This window comes from Rhinoraja longicauda, chromosome 21, assembly GCF_053455715.1.
Source record: "Rhinoraja longicauda isolate Sanriku21f chromosome 21, sRhiLon1.1, whole genome shotgun sequence".
Lineage (NCBI taxonomy): Eukaryota > Metazoa > Chordata > Chondrichthyes > Rajiformes > Arhynchobatidae > Rhinoraja > Rhinoraja longicauda.
The window spans coordinates 3,511,983-3,532,532 of record NC_135973.1 but is presented as its reverse complement, the minus strand read 5'-3'; the positions used below and the strand labels follow the sequence as shown (position 1 = coordinate 3,532,532).

Sequence of the window (20,550 nt, the reverse complement as noted above, 5' to 3'; positions counted from 1 at the left end):
CTAATATTAAACATTTTGTGATCAATTGATCTCAAACATTAACTTCTGCTTTTGTATTGTGTGCCCCACTGTTATACATTTAGCTTTTTATTATTGTCACATCAATGAGGTACAGTAAAAAGATCAGAGATACCATATATAAATACGATCAAGTCAAACTCGAGTACAATAGATGGAGCAAAAGGGAACATACAGAGTGCAGGATATAGTCCAATCTCAACAGTAGGGTAAAGGTGAATTGAACAGTACCCTAGTTTATAGAAGACCATTCTGAAGCCTGCTAAGAGGAGAACAATACAATACGATATAACTTTATTTATCCCAGGAGGGAAATTGATTTGCTAACAGTCATAAAACACAAGACACTGTTGCTGAAGGTACTCCTCAGGTTGACCAGTGTGTCATGGAGGAGGCGAGCTGTATTGTCCAAGATGCTCTGCAGTTTGATGAGCATCCTCCCCTCCAAGACCCCCTCCCATGAATCCACCTCCGCTCCCTGGATGGAGCCAGCCTTCCTGATGAGTTTGTTGATCCTATTGGCGTCTGCGGCCTTTGCCCTGCCGCCCCAGCACACGGCAGCAAAGAAGGTGGCACTGGCTACCACTGGTTGGTAGAACATCTGCAGCATCTTACTGCAGACGAAGCTACTGAAGAAGCTGTTCCTAAGACTGGTGGTGTGTGCATTCAAGCTTCTTTACCTTCTGCTGGATGGGGGCAGGGAGAAGAAGGAATGACTGGGGTAAGACAAGCCTTTAATTATGTTGGCTGCTTTTCTGATTCACCTCTACCCTATTGACTCCATCTGCATGTGTAAATGGAGCTAGTGGCAGGGAGTGTGGTCTGTGTGATTGGTCGGGCCACATCTACAACTCTCTGCAATTTCTTGCAGTCTTGTGCAGAGCTGTTCCCAAACCAAGCTGTGATGCAACCTGACAGTGTACTTTCCACGAGTACAAGGTAGTGCAAAGAGAAAAATCCCAAAGTACAGTATATAATTTTAGACCATTTACAAATAAACTTGTGCACTGCAAAGAAGTACTGGTGTGTAGGTTAATTGGCTTGGTAAATGTAAAAATTGTCCCTAGTGGGTGCAGGATAGCGTTAATGTGTGGGGATCGCTGGTCGGCACGGACCTGGTGGGCCGAAGGGCCAGGTTCCGTGCTGTGTTTCTAATCTAAACAAGTGCACATTTTTCAACGGGGTAGTTTGGGAGATTGGGACCACACCTGTAGTTTATGCGAGGACCATTCAATAATCTGATAACTTTTGAGAAATATTGAGAAAGGTAGCTGCAGAGAGTTCTTCCTGAGACTTTCCCTTTTGGTTGTGACCTTTTCTGTAGGTGATTAGTATGATAAAATTACGATTTCATCTTATTCAGGAGTTCTGGAAAACCGTTATTTCTCCATATATTTCTATACCAGCTACAGTATAAAGCATTAATCATTGATTCCCACCTAGTGCCATGTAGCAGGGCATTCATGATTGATTAACTTAAATCCTGGAGATGTTCCATTGTTGGAGTGACGGCTTTGATGAAGGTGCAGTATTATTTCCTGGATTTAAAATTAATTCCTTGATACATCGCAAACTCCCCAAATGCAATAACATCGTCAATCAAGAATCTGCAATTTCTAAGACCTCAAATACATTTCTTTCTCTTGCAATTTGTTTCTTGGGGAAAGTGAATGAGTTAAGTCTGAGCAACTGAGAAACAAAGTCTTAAGTTCAAATCATTATCATCCTAAGCCATTGGGTGTCTGCAGGTAAATTCATACATTCATAAAGCTACTGTTTGCCGTGCCGATACTTCTTGTGACTGTGGCTCTGCTGAAAAGCTAAAAGGGTCAACCATTTTAATTCTTTGTTATTTTTCACACCACATTCAGATTAAGCCCTTTGTTAGAACAGTAGTATGTTGTAGAATCGTAAACACTACTTTAAATGTCCTAAAATACCCAATTTCAAATGTTCAAGTTTTAAAATATCTGTTTTTGATACGTGATATGTGAACCAAGGACCTTCAATTAATTTACAAAATTAATGAGGATTTCACATGGCCATTCCTGGTATTGTGACCCATAGGTGGATAATTTCCTAATTTAATTCTGGGTCAATATTTTACTGACTTGCATGCAATGAAAGAAAAGAAACAGGAGAGGGGTGGGAGAATGCAAAGGAAGAAAGGAATGTCTGTCCAGCAATGAGATCCAGTGTGTTGTGCCCTCTATTTCTTCTCCAGACACCTTCACATTATTTCACAAAGGGACACAAAGTGCTGGAGTAACTCAGTAGGTCAAGCAGCATTTCTGGAGAACATTCACTGGTGACATTTTGGGTCAAGATCCTTCTTCACAGTCTCCACCCGAAATGTCACCTGTCCATATTCTCCAGAGATTCTGCCTGGACTGCTGAGTCACTCCAGAACTTGATGTCCTTTTGTGTATTAACCGGCATCTGCATTTCTTTGTTTTCACATTATTTCAAGTCAATGAAAAATGTACCAAAAACAACTGCCACTTATTTGTTTTAAAGCCATACGGTGTAACTAAGACCTTGAGGCTATATCTTGTCTCTGAAAAGATAGCAACAATAGCCCGTTTTCTGTTTGAATCACTTCCAAGCACAAGGATCTTTTTAAAAAAAACACATTCAACAACAAAAATTCCAAAGGATATAGGGTCTTGACCCAAAACGTCACCCATTCCTTCTCTCTTGAGATGCTGCCTGACCTGCTGAGTTACTCCAGCATTTTGTGAATAAACAGCCTTCCATTCTGATGCACAGCAAATGTCAGACATAAATAGCAGATGTTTTTTAGAAACACTTTCAAATGCCTAGGCAAACATTCAGATACACTTTCACACAAACAGAATCTAGCTTTTTTGTTTCCACACATTTTCGTGGTCTATCTTTTTTGCAACAATAACTTCAGTGTCATTTTTAGCAAAGGAACGAACCCACTATGTCCATCCCAAACATGATGTTGTTAAACTCCTCTCCTTTGCCTGCACATGATCCATACCCCTCCATTCCCTGCAAATCCATGTTGCTATCTAAAGTCTCTTTTAACATACAGCTAACATATCTGCCTCCACGACCACCCTGGCAGTGTGTTCCAGGCACCCACCACTCTGTCTTTAAAACAAATTTAAAACAATCAAACTTGCCCTGCACACCTCCTTTTAAACTTTATGCCTCTATCTCATTAAAGTTATGCCCTCTAGTGTTGGACATTTCCACCCTGGATAAAAAGGTTCTGACTGTCTACCCTATCTATGCCTCTCACAATTTTATACACTTCTATCAGTTCTCCCCTCGGTCTCCGATGCTTCAGAGAAACCAATTCAATAACAATCTTATTTTTGAACAAATGGTCGTTTTTGCTGTAAAAACCTTTCATGTGCACATTAACAGTTGTGCTTGATGGAAGCAGGGTAAACTGTGAGGAGGATGTTAGGAGGTTGCAGGGTGACCTGGACAGGTTGAGTGAGTGGGCAGATGCGTGGCAGATGCAGTATAATATAGATAAATGTGAGGTTGTCCACTTTGGCGGTAAAAACAAGGAGACAGATTATTATCTCAATGGAGTTAGGTTAGGTAAGGGGGAGGTGCAGCGAGACCTGGGTGTCCTTGTACACCAGTCACTGAAAGTTGGCGTGCAGGTACAGCAGGCAGTGAAGAAAGCTAGTGGCATGTTGGCCTTCATAACAAGAAGATTTCAGTATAGGAGTAAAGAGGTTCTTCTGCAGTTGTATAGGGCCCTGATAAGACCACATCTGGAGTATTGTGTACAGTTTTGGTCTCTTAACTTGAGGAAGGACATCCTTGTAATTGAGGCAGTGTAGCAGAGGTTCACAAGATTAATCCCTGGGATGGCGGGACTGACATATGAGGAAAGATTGAAAAGACTGGGCTTGTATTCACTGGAGTTTAGAAGGATGAGAGGGGATCTTATAGAAAGATATTAAATTATAAAGGACTGGACAAGTTAGATGCAGGAAAAATGTTCCCAATGCTGGGCGAGTCCAAAACCAGGGGCCACAGTCTTAGAATAATGGGGGGGAGGGGGCATTTAAAACTAAGGTGAGAAGGAACTTTTTCACCCAGAGAGTTGTGAATTTGTGGAATTCTCTGCCACAGAGGGCAGTGGAGGCCAAATCACTGGATGGATTTAAGAGAGAGTTAGATAGAGCTCTAGGGGCTAGTGGAATCAAGGGATTTGGGGAGAAGGCAGGCATGGGTTATTGATTGGGGACAATCAGCCATGATCACAATGAATGGCGGTGCTGGCTCGAAGGGCCGAATGTCCTCCTCCAGCACCTTGTTTCTATGTTTCTATGTTTCTATGTAAAAATGAGATTCTTTCTCCATGATATAACCCTTTCTTTGTATCATGGAATAAGGCAATAGAGGAGGCAATTTGTCCTATTACACTGATGCCTGCCCCTTGAGAGAACCATCCAATTATCCTGTCACCTGCCTTTCCCCAGAGATGCAGAGTATTTCTGCCTCGTTTATGAAATAATTGGTCACGCTTCCGACTTTACATTTTCCCTGCTCAGGCATTTGTAAGTGACCAAATGCGACCCGAAACGTCATTTATTCATGCCCTCTAGGGATGCTGCCAGACCCGCTGAGTTGCTCCAGCACTATGTGCCTTTCTCTCATAAGTGAACTTCGATTAACTTTGGTAGTCTTTCAGCCAGAGTAGGAGTATCGTGAACAAGGAGATGTAGGTTTAAGATGAGAAGGGAAAGATTTAATAGGAACTTAAGCTAGAGTGGGTTTTTCCACAAAGGGTGGTGGATGTATGGAACGAGCTGCCAGAGAGTTGTTGAGGGAGATACTATAACACCATTTAAATGGCAGGTACATAGATAGGAAAGGAGTAGAGGGATGTGGACCAAACGCAGGCAGAGGGGGACTCGAGTAGATGGGACATCTTGGTTGTCATGGTCAAGTTGGGCCTGTTTCTGTGATGCGTGACTCTAAACTCTGAATGTGATGCAATATGGAATTACAGCAGGATTATTATCAACTATCTAAAGAGTAACCTTGACGTTGAAGTGAGTCAGTATGTCAGAAAAACCTTCGCTTTGTTCTGAATTATTTTTGACTCGATCGTCAATAAGTGAAAGTCACAAAGACTTGGCAAAGAGTGACAGGGACGGTAAAGTGCTACAAAGCAGTCTGACGTTTTGAGGTTGAGATGACACGGATAAAACAGTGGAATTTAGCAGCAGTGTTCTGTGACGTTGGCTTTGTTCTTCAGTGTGTTACTAGCTGACAACAGGCTGCCGACTACTGTCCTATAGATCACCGCAGCATGCTGATGCTGCAAACAGTTCATTAATTCATTAAAATGCAAAAATGTAGGCTTCAGTATTTTCAGCAGAGCGCAGCAGCATCACAACCTGTCACCCTGTGGGTTCAATAACTCCCCGGAATAAACAATAAACAGCAGGAACATAGAAACGTAGAAAATAGGTGCAGGAGTAGGCGATTCGGCCCTTCGAGCCAGCACCGCCATTCAATATGATCATGGTTGATCATCCAAAATCAGTACCCCTTTCCTGCTTTTTCCCCCATATACCTCGATTCTGTTAGCCCTAAGAGCTAAATCTAAGTCTCCCTTGAAAACATCCAGTGAATTGGCCTCCACTGCCTTCTGTGGCAGAGAATTCCACAGATTCACAACTCTCTGGGTGAAAAGGTTTTTCCTCATCTCAGTCCAAAATGGCCTAAACCTTATTCTTAATCTGTGACCCCTGGTTCTGGACTCCCCCAACATGGGGAATATTTTTCCTGCATCTAGCCTGTCCAATCCCTTAAGAATTTTATATGTTTCTATAAGATCCCCTCTCATCCTTCTAAATTCCAGTGAATACAAGACCAATTGACCCATTCTTTCATCGTATGTCATCAGGTGATGAATTTTGCAGGAAGGAACTGCAGATGTTGGTTTAAACCAAAGATAGACACAAAAATCTGGAGTAACTTAACGGGTCAGGCAGCATGTAAATGGAGGTTCGTCATGTCGAATTCTCACTAAAGGCAAATCTGCCATCTTTTGCTCCCCAACTCTTCCCCACTGTCATTTACACACAACGCAGTCCGTTATAACTTTCCTTGCAGCGGAGTTAGCCTTGATAATCCAGTACCTTTTACGAAGATGAGCCAACATATGATTTCTTCCTCCATCACTGATTTGTTCATGGATATGTCGTAACAGTAACGTGGATATGTGGAGGTCCTTTGAGAGAATAATTAGGATATTTAGCTGCTTCAGGCATCGCTAGCCTATTCAGGCAGCCTCCTACTCCCAGAAGTCCATCCTGTAGCCTTGGATCCAGTTTGTATAAATGACTGCCTCTTTTGACGTTTCTAGTGCTGACAGTTCTGGCTCAAATCTTTGTCTTTGACTGAAAGAGATGATTGCGTTTTCTGACTGAGAAAGATCTTCTGGACATAAGCATTGTCCTCGGAGTGATGCTTCAAATGCTCGCATCTCCTTTTCAACCTTTCCTTTCAGCTTGTCAGGATCCTTTTCAAGGCTACTCACAGCAGCCTGAATTTCCTTTCCCTTCCGAGTCCGCTGCAAGAGTATTGTCTTTACCTCAAGAAACCAAGCTACTGCAATCTTCAATTTCCACCACGATGAAATAAGTCATCAGAGAATTCGTGGGGTTCGATGGATCCCTGACAATAACATTCACAGTAATGTCTGGCTTAATTTCTGGATCGTCCGCAGGAATTGCAGATTCCAAGTGATGTCTTGGCCATTCCCTGTCTGATCGACAGAGACATTCCAGTCCTTTGGTCCATCATTCGCGGCTTAAAAAACGGTCTGCAGTTGGTCCACTTGATGCTTCATCTGCAGGATTTTCCTTTGTGCTAACATATCTCCATTGTGATATGTCAGTAACATCCCTTACAAAGGATATTCTGTTTGCTACAAACGTTTGAAAGCGTTTGGTTTCGTTGTTGATGTACTTAAGCACCGTTGTGCTATCGGTCCAGAAAACAGATTTCTCCAGTTGAAGCTGCAATTCTTTTTGCAGCATTACATCACTTGGAATATAAATCCATATATCCGAACAACAATCTTTTAAAAGTCATAATTGTTTGACTTTGAAAGGGATCTGCTTTTAAATCCACAGTGGTACTGATTTGGAAGAGTCTTAACCTGTGCCTCCATGAAAGCAAGAAACCCGATCCATCAGACTCTGTGCAGATACAGAAAAGCTTATCAGTTCCAGAATCGGATTCATGCTTGCCTGGTTCCACACTGGCTCCTGTGACATTCTCAATGCTACTCGTTAATGTGCAACATTACAACTTGTGCGTTCCCATTAGCCTTCCCCTGACCCTTCCCTTTCATGGTCCTCTCCTGATGCCTCATGGGGCAGTACGATGTGTGGAGTCGCACTTAATAGTCAATAGACAATAGGTGCAGGAGTAGGCCATTCGGCCCTTCGAGCCAGCACCGCCATTCAATGTGATCATGGCTGATTATTCTCAATCAGTACCCCGTTCCTGCCTTCTCCCCATACCCCCTGACTCTGCTATCCTTAAGAGCTCTATCTAGCTCTCTCTTGAATGTATTCAGAGAATTGGCCTCCACTGCCCTCTGAGGCAGAGAATTCCACAGATTCACAACTCTCTGACTAAAAAAGTATTTCCTCATCTCTGTTCTAAATGGCCTACCCCTTATTCTTAAACTTTGGCCCCTGGTTCTGGACTTCCCCAACATTGGGAACATGTTTCCTGCCTCTAACATGTCCAACCCCTTTGACTTCCACGTTTACACAAATCATCCATTTTAGCCCCTGTATGTTGAATAGATACGTCCGAGAATCACCACAAATCTGCACCTACGCCTACGGGCGGCACAGCGGTAGAGTCGCTGCTTTACAGCGCCAGAGACCCAGGTTCGATCCTGACTATGGGCGCTGTCTGTACGGAGCTTGTACATTCTCCCTGTGACCCGCGTGAGTTTTCTCCGGGTGCTCCGATTTCCTACCACACTCCGAAGACGTGCAGGTTTGTGGGCTAATTGACTTGGTTAAATTGTAAAGCTTGTAGGATAGTGTTAGTGTACGGAGATTGCTGGTCAGCCGGACTCGGTGGGCCGAAGAGCTTGTTTCTGCGCTGTATCTCTAAACTAAACTGAAAAGCACCATTGCATTTGGGGCACGAATGAAGCTGGCTGCAACAGCGCGGATGCAGTTATCTTCAAACTTGGGCTGAGGAACGTAATCCTCACCTGCACTGCAACGACATCGCAAAACATCACCGCCAAAAGTACTGCACTCCTTCAGTACAGAACTACACTGCGGTAACAGCACAGACCCTGTGTTCAAGTCTCCGAAGTGAGACCTGTGTTCCTGACCTTTTGACTAAGAGGTGAGAGCACTATATTGAATCCCTTCTAATACCTTTTGCAAAGGACCTTAATCCCTCACTCCCAGGCATACTACAGTCAACAGAATTTTAATGCTTTGACTGCAAAAATGTCAGGATGACAAACTGCACCAAGAACCAGCCTAATATTCTTGAGAGCGAAGGTTGGGCAGAAGTGTGGAAAAGTTTGGAACCTATCTTGCATTTAGCTTTGTTAACCTTGCATTTGCCAAGTTCGAATCTTAATTTTATATTCCAATATGTCTTGTCTTTGGAACTTTTGTTGAGACGGTAAATTTACTTTTGAGGGAATGAATTTATGCAAGCCTAAGAGATTACAGATGCAGAATCTAGGGTAACATTTGTTTTTAAACTGCCGGAAGAACTCAATGGGTCCAGCAGCCTCCGTGAAAACCAACAGTTCAGGTCAAGACCCTACATTAGCTCCGCTACGTTCTTCCGAGAGGTTTTTTTTCCTGAAGGACTTTTAAATTTGACATGTCTTTAAAAAGGCATTCTTACAATGTACTGAACATCCTTAGGAAATAACAACTCTCTGCATTGAAGGATATGATAGAGGATTAATCTAGAAAGCTGAAGGTAGACACAAAATGCTGGAGTAACTCAATGGGTCAGGCAGCATCTCTGGAGAGAAGGAATGGGTGACGTTTCGGGTCGAGACCCTTCTTCAAGGCATTGCCCTGACATCAGTCTGAAGAAGGGTCTCGACCCGAAACGTCACCCGTTCCTTCTCTCCAGAGATGCTGCCTCACCCGCTGAGTTACTCCAGCATTTTGTGTCTACCTTTGATTTTAACCAGCATCTGCAGTTTTTTTCCTACATATAAAAAGCTGAGTTGTGTCGTTCACAATTGAAAAGTAATGCTGGCCTCAATCATTTGGTTAAGTCCTTCTCCATTGTGAGTGGAGTAGTAGTTTAATTCAGAGATACAGCATGGGAATAGACTCTTTGGCCCACCAAGTCCATGCCTACCATCGATCACCCATCCATGGTACTTCTACGTTATCCCACTTTCTCATCCACTCCCTGCAGTTAAGGAGGCCAATCAACCTACAAACCCGCATGTCTTTAGGATGTGGGAGGAAACCGGTGCACCCAGAGGAAACCCACGCGGTCACAGGGAGAATGTGCAAACTCCACACAGACAGCACCCGAGGTCAGGATCGATCGACGTGCCCGCGTGTCCCTGGAGAGGAAACATGCGGTGTCCACGGGGACTCTGGAGGCCTTCCGTGAACGCTGGTCGCCACGGGGGGTCGAATGTATTATTGACAGAGATGGCGGGATTTTAATGTGATAATTGTTTATTTTGTAAACTGCCGATACAGGCGGCTTTTGTTTGATCACGTTTTGCTTAGTATGTTTGTATGTTTTTCTTTGGAATAAAACTTTTATATTAAAAAAAAGAAGAAAAAAAAGAGGTCAGGATCGAATCTGGGTCTCTTGAGTTGTGAGGCAGCAGCTCTACCAGCTGCACCACTGTGCTGCCCAAAGTTGCTTGCCACTAAATCTACTCTTATTTGGAATGAGTCTCTGATGTAAAGAAGCCACCTTTGAGCTCATCAGTGATATCCCAACCTTTAGCGATTATTAATCCCACAAACAATAATCTTGCACCAGGTTATTCTAAATCCAGTCCGAACTGATAGCAAAAACTGTCAAGGCACTCTCTGACATTCACAATCATTCAGAAATAGTTAAAACTATCAGACAGAATTAGGATTAGAAAAAAATAGGCAGACTATTAAAAAAATTAAAAATAAATTTATATAAAACTTTTAAAAGCACTGGAAAGCACTTAACACAATTAAATGGATTTAAATTAACCCAATTATATTTTTTTAAAGTAAATCACCTTAACTTGCTTGTCTCCCTTTTTCTATCGCACTCGATTGTACTCGGCCTGCTCACATTTACAAAGCTGAAAGCACTTTGTAGAGGAATTTTAAAGCCAATTGAATACTATTTTATGTCATTCCCCTGCTGTTTAATGGAGTTAGTTTCAACATTGCGGCACGGTGGCGCAGTGGTAGAGCTACCACCTTACAGCGCCAGAGACCCGGGTTCAATCCTGACGCAGGGTGCTGACTGTACGGAGTTTGTACATTCTCTTCGTGACCTGCGTGGGTTTTCTCTAAGATCTTCGGTTTCCTCCCATCCTCCAAAGACGTACGGTATTGTAGGTTGACACAAAATGCTGGAGTAACTCGGTGGGTCAGGCAGCATCTCTAGGAGAAAAGGAATAGGTGATGTTTTGGATTGAGACCCTTCTTCAGATTTAAAGCAGCATCTGCAGTTCTTTCCTACGTAAGATTGCAGGTTAAGTGGCTTGGTGTAAACGTAAATTGTCCCTAGTATCTGTGTCGGACTAGTGTTAATGGTGGGGATCGCTGGTCAGTGCGGACTCGATGGCCGAAGGGCCAGTCTCTGCACTGTATCTCTAAACTGAACTAAACTAATACAGATAACCCTCGTTACAGCGGACCATAGGATGGTGTCTGTTATGGACGATTGTCCGTTATAACAGAGTAAGGAGGATAAATACTGACTAGTCAATCTCCAGGCTGGGTGGGAAGAATGCGGTGATGGGGAAGTTGCAGAAGTTGCAGAGCTCCCAGGCCCACACGCGGTGCACAGGGACAGATCTGCTCCTCACGCCACCTTCAAGCTGCTCGCTCTCTCCCCTGCGCTGCCCTGTGCAGTGTGTCTCCCGCCAAATGCCACCACGAAAGGACGCCTCGGTCTGTTGAAACCAAAATCCGTTATAAAGAGCTCCACAATAACGAGGGTAGGCTGGAACAATAACTGATGGAATGGAATACTTTATTGCCACATGCGACGAGGCGCTTTGAAATTCTTTGCTTGCATACCCAAGGTATGCAAATAACTTACGGTGCTTTTAGTAATGTATATGTAGAACATAGAACTGTGCAGCACAGGGACAGGCTATTCGGCCCACAATGTGGTGCCGAACATGATGCAAAGTTAAACGAATCTCCTCTGCTTGCAAGTGATGTTGGTGGGAAGAAATGTTTGTCTTGTCTCACAACTATATTGCAGGATCTGAGGCCTCATGATTTTCTCGTTCACCCAAGTGAGCACTGCATTGTTTTTCTGAGTGTGCTCCTCTGCTGAATGAGTGTGAAACTAGTTTAGATAAAAGCCTGTTCTAACCTTTGCATTACATGTAGATCAGCTAGTACAGCGTTGATGTGTGAATTAGGACATCGCAGGAGTATTTCGAATGACAATAGACAATAGGTGCAGGAGGAGGCCATTCGGCCCTTTGAGCCAGCACCGCCATTCAATGTGATCGTGGCTGATCATTCTCAATCAGTACCCCGTTCCTGCCTTCTCCCCATACCCCCTGACTCCGCTATCCTTAAGAGCTCTATCTAGCTCTCTCTTGAATGCATTCAGAGAATTGGCCTCCACTGCCTTCTGAGGCAGAGAATTCCACAGATTCACAACTCTCTGACTGAAAAGGTTTTTCCTCATCTCAGTTCTAAATGGCCTACCCCTTATTCTTAAACTGTGGCCCCTTGTTCTGGACTCCCCCAACATTGGGAACATGTTTCCTGCCTCTAACGTGTCCAACCCCTTTGACTTCCACGTTTACACAAATCATCCATTTTAGCCCCTGTATGTTGAATAGATACGTCTCGTAATAGATGTAGGAATGTCCTCCGAACTTACGTAGTTGTGCACTGATATTGTATCAAGCCTCGGAACAAAAATCGTAGTTAAATTTGTATTTAAACGGTTAGGTAAGATTTGCAGTAATTTTGAAGGTAATGTACTGAAATCATACTTAATAGAGAAGTACAAGATGTGCTTTGAAAAGCAACAAAATGTTGAGTTTGATGTGCTGAGTATCTTTCCACTCTCAGTTTCCTTCTCTTACCAATTGTACTGGAACTAAACTTCATAAGTGATAGTAGCAGAATTAGGCCATTCGGCCCATTTGGTCTACTCTGCCATTCAAGCATAGCTGATCCATCCTTCCCTCCTAACCTCATTCTCCTACCTTCTTCCCATAACCCCTGACACTCCTACTAATCAAGAATCTATCGATCACTGCCTTAAATATATCCATTGACGGCCTCCAGAGCCTTCTGGAGGGTAGCAGAGGGTAGCAGAGGTAAACCGATGTTGACATCCGATGATAAAGTGCTATTCAATGCAGACCTCCAGCTCAGCTCTGATAACTACCGATAGTCCGCCCCAAAACTAATAATAAATTCCCAAAGGCGGTGGTTTGATTAATTCAGCACGGCTCAACAGAAAAAGTCCTTAAACTGCTGTTAATGTTCATTGGTGATGTTGCCATGTCAACGTGGATCCCTTGGCAGTCCACACACTTTACAAATAGTGGGCAGGAAGGCTTTTAAACAAGGCTTCTTACCAACCTTGTTGACCAGCGAGATGGATGCAGAAATGAATTCGGTGACAACCAGTGATTATATCTAACAAGATGTAATTGTTGGTACTATATGAAGATAACCATTCAATGGCTGCTTTTCAAAGGATATGCCTTAATTACAGGCAAATTTGGCATAATGCATGAACCTAGTGAAACCAATATGGCTCCAGCATTTTGTGTCTATCTTCGGTGTAAACCTGCATCTGCAGTTCCCTGCACATGGCTAGGAAAGATTTAGAGGGATATGGGCCAAATGGGACTAGTTTAGATGGGGCATCTTGGTCAGCATGGATGAGTTTCTATGCTGGATGACTCTGAGACGATGCCAAAACCAAACTTTTATCAGCACAGTGGAGCAGGTGGTAGAGCTGCTGCCTCACAGTGCCGGAGACCCGGGTTCAATCCTGACCTCTGGTGCTGTCTGTGTCACATTGGCATGTTCTCCCTGTGATCATGTGGGTTTTCTCTGGCTGCTGCATTTCCTCTGGCGTCCAAATCCGTGCAGGTTTGTGGGTTGATTGGCCGTTTTAAACTGCCACTAGAGTAGGGAATGGATGTGAAAGTGGGATAACATACAACCAGTATGAACAAATGATCGATGGTCGGCACGGACTTGGTGGATCGAAAGGCCTGTTTCCATGCGATTAACTTTCATTAAATTAACATTGCTGTTCTCGTATGATTAAAATCTTTATAGAAATTGATGTATGCGTGTAGGAGTGAGGGGATTTTTGGTGGTGATTTTATTTACTTTCATCTTCTTTGGAGAATCATGGATTATTCCTCAGACATACTAGCTATCATCAAGATTGTAACAGTATACCATGCCTTGACATTATCGTTATCTCTTCCTCTTAGCCCCTCGCTGGTTGCATATTGTGCCTTCACCTCTTTGTCATAGGGTAGAGAGCAGAGGGGAAACCAATGAAATATAGAACTCCAGTCGCCTTTGATCGAAATAAAGTGTGAAGGCAATCGGTTCCCCACACAGTTTGAAACAATTGCTTTTGCCAGCTACATTAGGGCGCCTTAGATTAATAGTACATGGTCTTTAATCAGAAACAATGCTTTGAGAAATTCTGAGAATTTGGCTCTGATGTGGATGTTTCGTTTCCTGCTGATTCATTGTAGTTACATTTCCCCAGAGCATCTGTCCCTTGTTCACGCACAGCTTATTCCGGTAAACTTGCCTAAAGTTGGCGACTTTCTCACCTATAATGCGTCTCACGATTCTAAATTAGGACCAGAAGATCCTGTACCACTAACAAACTTGTGATGTGTGTATTACCCTTTAAAAAAATTTAAAGCATAAATATGCATGAAATGTTGGGTGGGCTTCCTTCACTAAAAAAAGAAAATCTGATAGGTCCTGCCAGGTGATAATTTCTAAATCTATCATCGCCTGTGATATCTGGTTTGTCCAATTCTGTCCTCACTGAATTTACTCCACCATTGCTGGCCATTTCTTCAACTGTCTAGACTATTGGGTCCACCGTTCCTTTCCCAATCTTTAAGTATTTTGAACTTAGTCAGTATCACAAAATGCTGGAGTAACTCAGCGGGTTAGGCAGCATCCCAGGAGAGAAGGAATGGGTGACATTTCGGGTCAACAACCTTCTTCAGACTGAAGCGTCACCCATTCACTCTCCTGGGATGCTGCCTGACCCACTGAGTTACTCCAGCATTTTGCGATACCTTCGATTTGAACCAGCATCTGCAGTTATTTTCCTATAGAACTTAGTCAGAATCTGTCAGGCAAAGTTCATTTTGCTTCTGGGACTCCTACTCAACTTAAGGGCCAATTACTAGGGATTGATCAGACGGAGAAGTTGAGCAGAAGGTACCTTTTTAGGAAGGAGATGAGGAGGAATTTATTTCGTCAGAGGGTGATGAATGTGTGGAATCCAATGCCCCAGACGGCTGTGGAGGCCAAGTCATTTGGGTATTTTTAAAGCGGAGATTGACAGATTCTTGATTAGTAAGGGTGTCGGGGATATTGGGAGAAGGCAGGAGAATGGGGTTCAGAGGGGATCAGTCATGATTGAATGACGGAGTAGACAACTGTCTGCCAATCAACCCCCCCTCACCTGTATCTGCCAGTCTGAAGAAGGGCCTCGACCCAAAACGTCACCCATTCCGTCTCTCCAGAGATGCTGCCTGTCCCGCTGAGTTACTCCAGCATTTTGTCTACCCCCGCCTATCATTTGTCAGACTTTGTCCTCCCTCCCCCCCACTTCTCTTCTAACTTCCTTTCCCCCCACCCCCCCCCCCCGACCACAATCGATCTGAAGAAGGGTCCCGACCCAAATGCCACCTATCCATGTTCTCCAGAGATTCTGCCTCACCAGCTGAGTTACTCCAGCACATTGTGTCTTTTTTTTGGTAAACCAGCACCTGGAGTTGCTTGTGTCTTCATGCATTGAACTTTGCTGTTTGTGTGTGTGTGTGTGTTTTCTTGCATTTTTTTAAATTCACATCAAAATTCAAAAAATGCCATACCACTGATATTGAGCTCAGTAAATCCTATCAGAGCGACGCACAATGTTGTACTTAAGCATAGAAGAGGCATTTCAAAGACGTGCAGGTTTGTAGGTTAATTGGCTTGGTATAATTGTAAACTGTCCCTCAAAGGATGTGAGGGGATCTTATGGAAACATACAAAAATCTTAAAGGATTGGACAGGCCAGATGCAGGAAAAAAGTTCCCGATGTTGGGGGAGTCCAGAACTAGAGGTCACAGTTTAAGAATAAGGGGTTGGCCATTTAGGACTGAAACGAGGAAAAACATTTTCACCCAGAGAGTTGTGAATCCGTGGAATTATCTGCCACAGAAGGCAGTGGAGGCCAATTCACTGGATATTTTCAAGAGAGAGGTAGATTTGGCTCTTGGGGCTAAAGGAATCAAGAGATATAGGGGTACTGATTTACGGAGATACGGGGTACTGATTTTAGATGATCAGCCATTATCATATTAAATGTCGGTTCTGGCTCGAAGGGCTGAATGGCCTACAGTTGCACCTACTTTTCTATGTTTCTAGTGTGTGTAGTAGGGTAGCATTAGTGTGCGGGGATCACTGGTCGGCATAGAGTCGGTGGGCCGAAGGGCCTGTTTCCGCCCTGTATCGCTAAACTAAACAGGATTTTTATTTTGAGGGTTTGTTTTCCTGTTAAATTGAGCCCCACCGTTACATATTCTCTGATATGCTTCATATTGTCAGTGAGTTATTGTAGTTTGTTACAAGACTTCTCAACAAAAGGCAAATGTTTCGACTGCTATTCTTCCGCTGTGTCACTGCACTCAAACCACTGTTGATGTCTGCGTAGTTTATGGCCCAAAGATGCTGAAAGGATAGGGGATCAATTGCAAATCTGAAAATTAGGGTCAGTAAAAATAAATGTTGTTATCAAACCAAGAGAGGTAGATGGAAGTATTTGTTTACAAGCAATACACAACTACTTGGCTTAGTCTCTTGCTCACGGCCCAAAACCTTCAACTTATTTCAGCTTACTGAAATAATCCCTTCTTAAATCCCTTCTTTAAAAAAAATTTCAACTGTGATTTCTGATGAAGAATTTCACATTCTAACAATCCTCAAGTGAAGATTGTTTAAAGATGCCCTCGTCTTTGTTTATCTTTGATCAGACTGAATTCCTTTCTTTGGTCTGTTCCTCTATGGGATTGTGGGGAGGCAGGATTGGAAATATTATATCTGTGTGGGAAGCAAAATGGAAGTGCAACTGCTCAATACCAACTTCTCCCACTGCAGTGTGTTGGTTCATTTACTGCATTTGTTGTATATTTAAATAGGCCTGATGTTTCCAGATGATGCATTTGATCACGTATGTCTTGTGTATTGACACATGGTGTGGGAAGAATCTCTAATAAGCCAAATACGCCTTTTAAGGGTTTTGACCCGAAACGTCACCCATTCCTTCTATCCAGCGATGCTGCCTGTCCCACTAAGTTACTCCAGCATTTTGTGTCTATCTTCGGTGTAAACCAGCATCTGCAGTTCCTTCCTACACCTTTGAGTATTCTTTATATTTACCCCCGAGTTTGTTTGGACACTGTGCATGTTACTTCACCGAAGACGAAGAATTACAGGACAAATATGTGTCAACACTGAAGAAGCTAATTGAGTTCATATTCTTGCCTCCAAATATTTCTTCAGAGTCAATAACGTGACAGTAATGAGTGCAATATACATGAACAGCTCTCAACCTGGTTCGAGCCTCCTACACTGCCTTAGGGTATTAATAATGTGTGACAGCTGCTTTTATTTAATCTGTGTTTACTGTTGCCTCTGCATGCAGCGATAATAAAGAAAGTACTTAGTAAAGCAAAAATAATGTAGCAGGAAATCTGAACCATTTATCTTAGTTTATCTCGGAATTGTAATTGCACCTCGCAGCCTTGCCTTCTCCAGCCCACTTAGTCCCGGCCAAATATTTGTATAAGCCACTCGCTGTGTTTGAGAGATTGTGTGGAATGAGTCTCTGATTATCAGAGCCCAGAAAAAGCAGAGGTCACTCCACAAAAACGTTGGTGGTTGCGTGCGGGATTTCTCGGGTAGTGGCCAAGAGGCAGATGAGTCTACAGCTGGCCATTCTCAGTCATTGAGTAACTCAAAGGCTGAACTCGAGATGTTTGCATGACCCTCAGGCAGAAGCATTTTCTTGACATAGAAGATTAGTTATTATCCTATTGAATAGTGGAGCATGTTTTAAAAAAACCTTCCAACTAAGCTCTAGTGTGACTTGTTTTGGTCTCGTGTTGTCGGTCCGTTGGCTAACATCCAGAAATGGATGAAAAATATTTCTTTCCACTCACTCGCTCCTTGCCTTGTATTCAGGCATGGTACAAATCCAGATTACTCTCCCTGAACTCCATCCCAAACCTTGGCACAGGTTGATAACCTTGGGGCTATCTTTGATTCTTCAAACTTTCTAACTTCAAACAAATGTATTTGCCATGACCATTTGCTTCTACCTCTCTCTTGTACCTACGTTTCCCTAGACTTGAACTCAAGCCAACTTGACTGCCATTATACTAACCCATGTCAATGTTCCACACCCAAAGCCTGTACAATCATTGAATCCATGTTGCTTCCTACACTGGCAATGCCTCGATTTTAAAAGAGAAGACAAAGAGTGCTGGGGTAACTCAGCAGGTCAGACAGCATTTCAGGAGAACATGGATAGGCAATGTTTTGGGTCAGTACCATGTTCTCCACCTTCTCTCCATGTAACTCAGCAAATTCTTCCTCTTCAGCACGAAGCGCATTTTCTTGTGAAAGTTTCAGCGGAATGCCCTTCCAGATGGTGCATTCTGTTCCATAGGGCCGGCAACTGATAGAGCTGCTATCTCGGTGCCCGAGAACAGGGTTCGATCCTGACCTTGGGTGGTGGCTGTGTTGAGTGAGCATCCTGTGACCACATGGGTTTCTTTTGGGTGCTTTGGTTTCCTCCCACAGCCCAAAGATGTGTGGGTCTGTAGGTTAATGGACCTGTGTAAAATTACCCTTGGTGTGTAGGGAGTGGATGAAAAAGTGGAATGACATAGAACTAACGCGACAGATGGTCGGCGTGGACTCTGTGGGCCGAAGGGCCTGTTTCCGTGCTGTATCTTTCAGTCAATCAAACATTTACTATAATGGAAAAATTCTTCAGATATAAGAACATAAGAATCAGAAATGGGTGATTCATCCCTTAAAGTTCATCAAGATCAGGACTGTTGGTCAATCTTCATCTCTCCACTAACCCCATGTCTTGATTCCTTTAATATCCAGATACCTATCAATCTCTGTCTGAGCCTCTGCAGGCCTGTGGGATAAAGAATTTGAAGGATTCACCATTCGCTGAGTGAAGAGATTCCTCCTCATGCAAAATACTAAACGGACTACACCTTATTCTGAGACTGGGATCCGTGGTTCTGGACCCCTCAGGTAAGAAGCACATCTGCCTTGCCTGCAGCCTATCAAGCCCGATAAGAATTTCACGATAAAATGCTCACAACCTTAAACTCTAGAGAACGGGCAGAGTCCAGTTAATCTGCCTTCATACTGCAAACCTGCCAACCCTGGTTCCAGTCGAGTGAATCTTTGCTTCACTACTTCTATGGCGAGTACGTGCATCCTGAAGTAAGGAGATCAGAACTGTACTCAACGCTTCAGTTTAGCTAAGGCCCTACAAAGCTGTAATAGTACCATCTTACCCTGTATTCAAATTTACTCTTAGTAAAGGCTAACATAACATTTGTATCCCAAAACGCTTTTGTACTTCGATGCTGGCTTTCAACTACGTACTTTAAGCAACACTACCCAATCTCTTACTGTTTGAACATACATGTTTAAGGTGAGGGGGGAAAGAGTTAACAGGAACCTGAGGGGCAACTTTTTTACACAAAGAGAAGGTGGTAGATAGATGGAATGAGCTGCTGAATGAGGTCATTGAGGCAGGTACTATCACAACGTTTAAGAAGCATTTAGACAGATACACAAGGTCATAAATGATAGGAGCAGAATTAGGTCATTTGGCCCATCAAGTCTACTCCACCATTCAATCAGATTAGCCAGAAAAAGTAGCATACCAGAGCACTGGGAGAAATTCAGAGTCCAGCAGAGGAGGACAAAGGGCTTAATTAGGAAAGGGAAAATAGATTATGAGGGAAAACTGGCAAGGAACATAAAAACTGACTGCAAAAGCTTTTATAGATATGTCAAGAGAAAAAGATTAGTTAAGACAAATGTAGGTCCCTTCCAGTCGGAAACAGGTGAATTGATCATAGGGAACAAGGAGATGGCAGACCAATTGAACAAATACTTTGGTTCTGTCTTCACTAAGGAAGACATAAACCGTCTGCCGGAAATAGCGGGGGACCGGGGGTCTAATGAGATGGAGGAACTGAGGGAAATCCAGGTCAGTCAGGAAGTGGTGTTAGGTAAATTAAATGGATTAAAGGCAGATAAATCCCCAGGGCCAGATAGGCTGCATCCCAGAGTGCTTAAGGAAGTAGCCTCAGAAATAGTGGATGCATTAGTGATAATTTTTCAAAACTCTTTAGATTCTGGAGTAGTTCCTGAGGACTGGAGAGTAGCTAATGTAACCCCACTTTTTAAAAAGGGAGGGAGAGAGAAAACGGGGAATTATAGACCAGTTAGCCTAACATCGGTAGTGGGAAAAATGCTAGAGTCAGTTATTAAAGATGTGATAGCATCACATATGGAAAGTGGTGAAATCATCGGACAAAGTCAGCATGGATTTACCAAAGGCAAATCATGTCTGACGAATCTTATAGAATTTTTCGAGGATGTAACTAGTAGAGTGGATAAGGGAGAACCAGTCGATGTGTTATATCTGGACTTTCAGAAGGCCTTCGACAAGGTCCCACATAGGAGATTGGTGTACAAACTTAAAGCACACGGTATTGAGGGTTCAGTGTTGAGGTGGATAGAAAATTGGTTGGCGGACAGGAAGCAAAGAGTAGGAATAAACGGGTCCTTTTTGGAATGGCAGGCAGTGACTAGTGGGGTACCGCAAGGCTCAGTGCTGGGACCCCAGTTATTTACAGTGTATATTAATGATTTGGACGAGGGAATTGAATGCAACATCTCTAAGTTTGCGGATGACACGAAGCTGGGTGGCAGTGTTAGCTGCGAGGAGGATGCTAGGAGGCTGCAGAGTGACTTGGATAGATTAGGC

General features: G+C 43.3%; 1 protein-coding gene across 1 annotated transcript in view; it reads left to right on the top strand.

Annotated features, from left to right (window-relative positions):
- Positions 1-20,550, top strand: part of card11 (caspase recruitment domain family, member 11) — a 219,206-nt gene that overhangs the window by 54,385 nt on the left and 144,271 nt on the right. The window contains exon 2 of the mRNA XM_078418409.1: positions 18,639-18,794. The gene's annotated coding sequence lies outside the window, so the exon portion shown is untranslated. The remainder of the gene's footprint in view (positions 1-18,638; positions 18,795-20,550) is intronic.